Source organism: Rattus norvegicus, chromosome 15 (assembly GCF_021556685.1).
Source record: "Rattus norvegicus strain SHRSP/BbbUtx chromosome 15, alternate assembly SHRSP_T2T, whole genome shotgun sequence".
Lineage (NCBI taxonomy): Eukaryota > Metazoa > Chordata > Mammalia > Rodentia > Muridae > Rattus > Rattus norvegicus.
Genome location: NC_141548.1, coordinates 59,327,417 through 59,336,442, shown reverse-complemented (window position 1 = coordinate 59,336,442; position 9,026 = coordinate 59,327,417). Strand labels below are relative to the sequence as shown.

The window sequence follows — 9,026 nt, the reverse complement described above, 5'->3', positions numbered from 1 at the left end:
ATAGTTTATCTTCAGCTCCCAGCACAGTTTCTGGCGTATAGTGACACATAATAAATGACAGTTCCTTTCTCATTTTCTTCCCTCTTCCTTGAGGTGCAAAACAGAAACAAACAAACAAAGAAACAAAAGACAATTATCTCCTAAAAAAGCACTACATCCTAGTACCATTATATTTTGAGGTGTTTATAGATCAGATCAGCATCTGTAGCAGTTGTTGGTTAGTGCTCTGTTCTAAAAGTCATTTATTGTCTCTTCCCTGTTAGTAGCCCTCGGTATTTGCTTAAGGCTGGGTAAACATCTTTGAGCTTCCACAAAGGTCAACCTGTCCTTCTGGTCTAAATCCATGCCTTTAGTGGAGTATTTGGTTACCCTTCATCAAATATACATACCTCCTTATGGCCTCCACAAAAGAGTGTCCTTTTCTACTGATTTTGAAGTTGCCATGGTACCTGAAGAGCGTGCCAAGTGTATGTGGAGGGTTGTTCTTTCAAGAACCACTGACACTGGGTAGCCCAGGTCTCTAACATTGAATCACACCGGGAACAGACTTCTGGGCTGACCTATGTTTCCTTGCAACCTAAAGTGTAGCCATCCTGGCTGAATGCCTAATGGCAGAACCATCATTATATGCCGTGTCTAAGGTGACAATGAAGGCTGACGTGCCAATGAAATAGTAGATAATTAGTTAGGAAGGCTCTGGAATGGTTTGTTGTTTTTCTTTCAGCTTGGATAAGAATAAGGCATATGGAGATAACGCTGTGCTTAGTGCTGCATCCTGAGTTCTAATGGTAGCCTCTTAATACCAAAAGGAACCACAGGCAGCAGCCCCAAGCCAGTGAGCCAACTCCACCAACCATCCTCCTTCATTTGTTCCAAAGTGATAAGGATAAATGAGCTCTGTGTCTGTTGGCTTTGCTTCTCCCCTGCAGCTAACTGATAACTGAAACATGTCAGGATTAAATCTCAAGCTTGAGATGGTTCTGTTTTCATGACATATGCCACTATATTTTGGGTCTTGGTTATCTTTTTAAGGGTTACAGACTTGGCCCTTTGAAATGTCATATATTGAAGGCTCTTAGCAGCTAATGTCACTATTGGGAACCTTGAATACCGTGACTCTCAACTTTCCTAATGTTTCGACCCTTTAATACAGTTCCTCAAGTTGTGGTGACACGCCCTAGTCCCCATGAAATAATTTTGTTGCTACTTCATGACTGTAAGTTTGCTACTGTAATAAATTATAGTGTAGATAGCTAACATGCAAGGTATCTGATATATGATGCCCAAGGGGGTCATAACCCACAGGTTGAGAACCGCTGTTTTAGTAGGTATGCCCATGATGGCTTGGAGCAAGGTCCATTACAGGCATGGTCTTAAAGGGATTGTGACCACTTCCTGTCTCCTGGTTTGATTCCTAGCTGGCATGAACTGAACAATGAACTTCCTCTGTGGCAAGTTCCCAGCCTAGTGGACTGTCTATTAACAGGTCCAAAGCAACAGGGTCACAAACCAACCTCTGAGGCTGTGAGCCAAAATACACTTTTCCCTCTTGGGAGTTAGCTTGGTTTTGGTGGTGGAAACACAGCCCATAACTAACGCATTTGCCATTTCCAGAGTCACTTCTGGTGTGTGATCAATGTGATTCCACACTGCTGACTCGGACAGCAAGGCCTGTGAATCTAGAAAAACACCTAAACAGTTAGCAGATTTCCCAGGGGTCTTCCCCGTGACCACATTGATGGGCACAAATCTTCCTTCCCTTCAAGGATGCTTCTCCACTTTCAAGAGTTATCTCTCCCTCTGTTGGACATTGGGGTCAAGGAAATATAAAGGTGACATTCCTATATCACAGGAAATTGGACAAGCACCATTTTAGAATGCTCATTTAGAACTAAACTTGTGTCATTAGGAAAGACCACAGAAGCTTAATAAATTTGCTTAAGTTCAGGTCTCGGTTCTACAACTGTGAAACTGTAATCAGGGTATACAACAGAATAGCATAGGATAGGTAGCCTTGACAACATTTATTTCTCATAGTTCTAGAAGCCAAAAAAGTACAAGTTCAATGTACTAGCAAGCCAAGTTCCAGGTAAGGGCCTTTCCCTTTGCTCGTGAGCAGCTCCCTTCTTACTAAGTCCTCATTTGTTGGGGGTGCAGATTGGTCCTTCAAGGCTTTCTTTCAGGACATTTATCCCCAAATAGCCCTGCCATTGACTTGATCTACATCTATCATTATGCTGAGAATTGGGAGTCAACACATGACTTTGAGGAGAGCAAAGCATTAATTCTACAAGGTGTGGTGTGTTTTAATTCCCTTTTTGTTACAGACAAATGAAAATATTGCTATCACATACCTCATGGTATCATCAGGAGGCTTCAGCGAGCCTGTTCACATAAAGTGCCTAGAATGATGCCTACTGAATCATAGTTATGAATGAAGGGACCAGATTCATAGTGGGTGTCAACATTTAGGATGCTGAAGTGCATGGAGAGATGGATGAACAATGCCTGAAGAGGCCTGTGGAATAGTAGGGACATAATGCCTGATACATATGATTTATACATTATGATCTCTATAAATCTGAGACTAATACAGGTCTTAAATATTCTGCATATTATTTATATTGAGTGATCCTGTTTTTCTTAAGACTTCTTAAAATGGGGAATATTCCTTCCTGTGTTTGTTCATTCCTTCAGCAAATTTAGCTCTATAGCCTCTTAAAATTAATATTTTAGTACTATATGGCAGCCTACACACACACAGACACACACGCACACACACACACACACACGCACACACACACACACACACACACACACACACACATATATATATATATATATATATATATAGAGAGAGAGAGAGAGAGAGAGAGAGAGAGAGAGAGAAAGTCTAGGGCTCTTAAATGTATTAAACCTTTTAAATATTTTTCAGCATTTTGCCCATGTAGAACCTCTTAGACTGTTGGTTTTTCACTAAATTGATAGTTCTTCCACAAATGACTGCTCATTCTATGATTGGCACTTCTATTTTAGCCCCATAGCGCAATGCAATATGTTCTGTGAGTGAGCACAACACTTCAGATAAAGCATACCACGGTAATCCCGGTCTCTCCCTTCTTTTACAAACTACACTTCTGCCGGTAAATCTATATGCACCAAAATTCCTGCAGCAGCCTCACTAGCACACTATGAATTTCCTTCCTGTGTATCTAAATCCTGAAATACTGTGTTGCCCTTTTATAGTTATCCGTTTATTCATTAAATTCTACTCCATTACCTACAGTCATTAATATAACCGGTCAAGGTCTCTTTCTGTCTTAATTCTGCCACCTACTATATTTCCAGCACATCTAGATAGCTGTCATATAAAAAGTATAATAAATGTGTCTATGATGTCTTCATTTGGGTCCTTGGCAAAACTGGAAAAGACCAGGTTGTCACCAAAACCCATTCTCATTGATCTGTTAGTTACAACTTTGGTGTGAAATTTAAACAAGGTTCAGAGATAATTACCGAAGGGAGGATGAAACATTTTTAAAGCTAGAGGAACAGGAAGTTTGCTACGAGGTTGTGCCTCCTAGATATGTCAGAGAAGCTACACTCAAGAGGTCTCACCAACATGGCAGCCTAAATATGACCTAAGCAAGGATAACACCAAAAGACAGGCTGATATGGAAGGCAAAGAAATCAGGAGACCTAAACCCTAGACAAAGAGCTAGAGAAATAGTGTTCCCCAGGGAAGATCCCAGCAATTGGTTATCCAATTATCAGCTATTATCTGTCCCCTCATTTTTCTTTTCCAGGATGCATTCAGCTACAGACATCTCTGTGAAGATGGTGAACAGATATAGACATCCTCCTCCCTCAGTCATGCATGCACTCAGTACCACAGCAGAGCGTGGAAGGAGGCCCTACCCCACGGTGCTTCCCGTCCTGGGTGTCCTCTCTGAGGTTTCCTTCTCAGAATTTTGTCCTTCACAGTGCATTATTTCTCTGTTGTTTCCCCCTCAGTCCAAGGGGTCGGCTCTGAAAAATATCCACACAAGTAACATTATTTAGACTGAACATTTTCCTTTAAAGGTTTTTCCAAGTTGTGCTGATAATCCATTGTTATATATGAGACAGTCTTTTAATCCAATTTGCTTCTTTGAAAATCAGGATATGCTTGGAGGATTTTTCCATGGCTCCAGTCTCCACTCCACGAAACACTGTGGATTTGTATATGCCTGGGTGGGTTTGGGGCAGGCATCTTTCTACAAAATTATAGCTGAGAGCTATTATGGAACTGATGCCTTCCTTTATTCAACCAAGCTCCATTGCAGGTGTGGACAGAACGCATCCCAAGGACACAGAGAATCAAGATGCATGAAACCTGTCTGTGGACAATGACTGGACAGGAGGGATAATTTCCTATTATGGCAAAATTTGTGTTGCTGTAATTCCATTTTAGCTTCAGAGACCAAGGGGAGAAATTACAGACTTCAGGTAACTGTGGATTTTAGTCCTGACACTGAAGTTGAAGACCTGTGACACTGAGTTTGTTTGCTGAGAAGCACTACTAGTCCACAGTGAAAAATGCTTTAAGGAAATCCTATAAGGCCATGGGAGAGCTGCTGAGCTGGTTCAGTTGTAAAAATGCTTGGCGTGTAAGGCTTCAGACTGGAGTTTGGACCCTAGAAACCCACTGAAGTACCAGGTAGGTGTGATGGCCAGCCTGTGATACCAGTATTAGGAAATAGGTAGAGGATCCAAGAACCAAACTAGTTGGCAAGACTAACCTTCACTGGGAGGTCTGGTTTTGACTGGGATGTGCATAAGGTAGAAAAGAATTGGAGGATGATTGTTGACATCAGCCTTGGGCTTCTGCATGCACACACCCCTCCCATATATGTATATACACGCCCAAAACATATATACATACCAACATGGACACACTGCCCACACATGAAGAATGAACAGAAAATGGGCAAAGTGCTTGCCATGAAAGTATGAGAAATTCAGTTACATTTCAGAATCCACATTAAATGAAAGCCAGGCATGGTGGTGGTATGCCCTTGTAATCCCAGTGCTTGGGAGTCAGGGACAAGATCACTGGGGCTTGATGACCAGATAGTCTAATCTGCTTGGCTAAGTCTGGGCCAGTGACAGAATACTTAAAACCCAAACCAAACAGAATAAAACAAAACAAACAAAACCAAGATGGATACCTTAATGGGAAAACATCCATGCTGTCCTTTTGCCTCCCTCTCATCTCTGTCTGTCTCTGTTCCCCTGTGTCTCTTTTACACACACACACACACACACACACACACACACACACACACTTACATGCACATGCACATGTTTGTACATATGAACATGCATTTACACACAGAGATACTTTCTATTTTTATTTAATGTAATCAGATGATTAATTAATTTTGAGCACAAAATCTTGCTATGTAGCTCAAGCTGGTCTCAGATTCTAGATTCGTTTACCACAGCTTTCAAGTTCTGGGATTATAGGAGCGCACCACTATACTTGTCTTTCCTTAGTATTTAGAAAGGTATCCTGGTGTTGAATTTAGGGTAGGCTAAGGGCTAAATGCATTCTGGTTTTGTCTGATAGTTCACCTCTTACTTTGAGTATGACAAAGTTAAACTTTCTCATTTTTTCCAATTGTACTCTTTGGTAAAACATTTGTCCCTGAACATTAGAATCCATTCCATTTTCCCCAAACTTTTTAGTGTGTATCTCACCACATTATTTCTTTTTTTGGCTGACAATCACTGTTTCTCTTACTAAAATCATTATTGCAGCCAAGAAAGAGGTTACCAAAGCCTATTTAATCTCCTGACTTAGAGGGCCCGTGGCATCAGTATATAGAAGAGCTTTGGTCTTGGGTCTTGGAAAGCTAGTTCTATGAGGAAGACTGAGGAGGAAACGACAGAGAAATAATGCACTGTGAAGGACAAAGTTCTGAGAAAGCAACCTCATAGAGGACACCCAGGGGTGGGGAGCTCCATGGGGTAGGGCCTCCTTCCACGCTCTGCTGTGGTACTGAGTGCATGCATGACTGAGGGAGGGGGATGTCTATACCTGCTCACCATCTTCCCAGAGATGTCTGCAGCTGAAGGCATCCTGGAAAGGAAAAAAGGGGAGACAGATATAAGCTGATAATTTCCCAATAAGAAGTATCCTCAGGGTTGGTCCAGATAGCAATTATGTCTATGATATGCCACCACACTCTGTCTTGTTCTAGTTGGTCGCTCTATAAATTTAAATTTAACTTCATTTTGGATCTCAATTCTTCTTTCTTTATTAGTATTTCCCATGAGGCCTCATTTGCCCTCCCAGCCCGCAGGAATCCTTGATTGCCCATATTCTAAGCAATGCTATAGGGGCATTACCAATATCTTAATCCTGTGAGCTGTCGCCTTACCAGTGCTTTAAGCATGGGAAGGTATACATCTGATAAAACAAAAAGTCTGAAATAATAAATTTACTTACAAAGGACCAGAGGATGGAGGAAGGGGAGAGGAATGTGGCTAAATAGTAGCAAGCAACAGGTCAGGCTACACACCCACTTATAATCCCAGACTCCAGAGGCTGAGGCAGGACCATCATGAGTTCCATCATTTGAGGGGGGTAGGACACGTAGCATTCAGGAAAAGAAACTTCCTCAGGATCATTTAAAGCAATCACGTCCTATGCACTTTCTTCCATGTCTTCTATCTGTCCTTGTCTCTGTCCAACAAAGGACTTTATGTTCATGGAACAGCACATAAAACATAGTGTGGGAAAAGACAGGACCTCCTTCTACAGACACTTTTAAATGGAGTTTTACAGGAGGAAAATTAGCTTTGCTGTCTCATACTGACTCAGATCAGCACTCAGAACTGCAAACAGATGTTATTAACTGACATTCACAAGTTGTTTCCAACATTTATTGTGAATATTTAAATCGATGCTTTCAATGTTGCTGCTGTTTGTAGTGGATTAAGTAAGGAATACACACACACACACACACACATGCACACACATACACACATATACACACACATGCAAACAGACACATGCACACAGACACAAACACATACACACACATGCACATAAACACACAGGCACACAGACACACACACACATGCACATACATACACACACAGGCACACAGATGCACACACAGGCATACACATAAGCACTCACACACACATGTTAGGGACATGGATACTTTAAGATTAAAGCTATATATTCAATTTAGCTTACAAAAGCGGGTGCGTGTGGGGAGTCTAAGGCATACTAAGGTTGTTACATTGTTTTCTTAAAGACAGGTTAAATTTGAAGAAGCTGTTTACAAAGTAGGGAAACAAATTGAATACAAAGTTTTAGATGGTCCCAAAGTCTGTTATTAATTTAGTTACAAGGTCCAGCAAAAAATTCAGTTTCTGACGCAGGAGGTATTAGTAGAAAAATTAATTACCACAAAGGAGACCCTGTCTCCATAATTAAACCAAAGGAAGCAAAACCAAGGCAACCAATCAAAAACTGAACAGAGGAGGAAGTGACGACAAGTACATTTCACATTCTTAAATGTATGTTAAAACCTTCTGTCGCAGTTTGATTTTTATTGTTGTGATAAAGCATTGTCCCAAAGCAAGTTGCAGACGACAAAGTTTACATGATTTATAAGTTACAGGTCTCCATGAAGGGAAGCCAAGGCAGGAATTGAAGCAGAGGCCATGGAGGAATGCTGCTTATGGTCTTGCTCCACATAGCTCCCCCAGTTGAGGTTTTCTCTTCCCAGGTAACCCTAGTTTGTATCACGTTTACAGAAACTGACCAGCGAACCTAATCCTATCTTGAGATCCCAGCAGACACTCACTGTACACAGCTCCCAGCCAATTCTGAGGCAACACTGTTCCTCTGCATAAACTGCCTCTCAGGGTAAAGCTGTCCCTGCTTCCCATAAGCCAAAGATCTCTATAGCCAGTGTAGCTTCCTCATGAACAGTTTCTGCTGACCGCTTCAAATTTACATCATAATGTCCTTTGACTTTCTAGGTCTAGCAGACATTTGCTGACTGCTACCACATTCTGCTCCAGGGACACTGCAGGGGAACTTGTAGGATCAAGTCTTCTTTTAACCTCTGAAACAGCCCAATAAAACCTTTTTATTTAAACGTAGGAGTTTGGGATCCTTTCAAATGGTAGTCAATATTGTAATCTCTATAAAAATTCTGCTTGCGATTAGTTTTTCTCTATTTGAAAAGTTTTGTTAGAAACTCTGTTGGTTTGTTTGATCGGTTGTTTTGTTTTTTGTTCTGTCCTAGATTGAGGCTATAAAGCATGTCATTACTCTTACATACTGTCTAAAAAGTTTAAAGCTCATTCTTGGGAACCATCTGCCGGTTACTCATCTCCCGTCTTCTCTTAAAAAGTTTCAATCCTTAATGACATAGGCGAACATTGAATATGTTTTGAAGGTTTTAAGCCTTTTGTCTGACCTCTTGGATTCCAGACCACAGTGCCTTCTTACCTTACTGCTAATGTATGTCTTCCAGGTTCAGCCTTACCTACTGTGTCCACAGCAGTAGGAAAACTGCAAATGTATTTCCCAGAATTCCTTGCAAGGTAGCCTCCAAGGGAGACATGACACAGAGGCTTGCGGGAAAACAGCGAGTTGTCCCAGCCCCTCTCTGACTTCTGCTTTATCTATGTTAGTAGCAGCACCAGAGACAACAGCAGTGGTGGCAACAGTCATATTAACAATTAGGGCAGGAACACTGAAGCAAGCATAGGGGGTGACTAGAGAAGTCTGGGCAAAGCTATGCTCACTTTTGTATTCAAAATAGTTGAGTATACTAGCTTAGTAATGACTATGTAATAGCCAGGATGACCCAAACTTGCCTTGTTTTAATCCCAGCCACTACTAATACTCCTGAAACTCACTACCTAAGAAAAGCACCGCCCTTATCAAACATCTGCCTCTGCTAGTATTTCTCTGCCTGGGCAGATGCTGTAGACACTGCAGTGAATAAACATGG

The 9,026-nt window shown here is 41.4% G+C and overlaps 1 long non-coding RNA gene across 1 annotated transcript; it reads left to right on the top strand.

The window, feature by feature from the left end:
• Positions 1–2,102: 2,102 nt before the first annotated feature.
• Positions 2,103–8,166, top strand: LOC148001065 (uncharacterized). Its single transcript, XR_015638358.1, has 3 exons — positions 2,103–2,294; positions 3,807–4,699; positions 8,044–8,166. It is a non-coding gene; the product is annotated as an uncharacterized LOC148001065 (long non-coding RNA).
• The last annotated feature ends 860 nt before the right edge of the window (positions 8,167–9,026 follow it).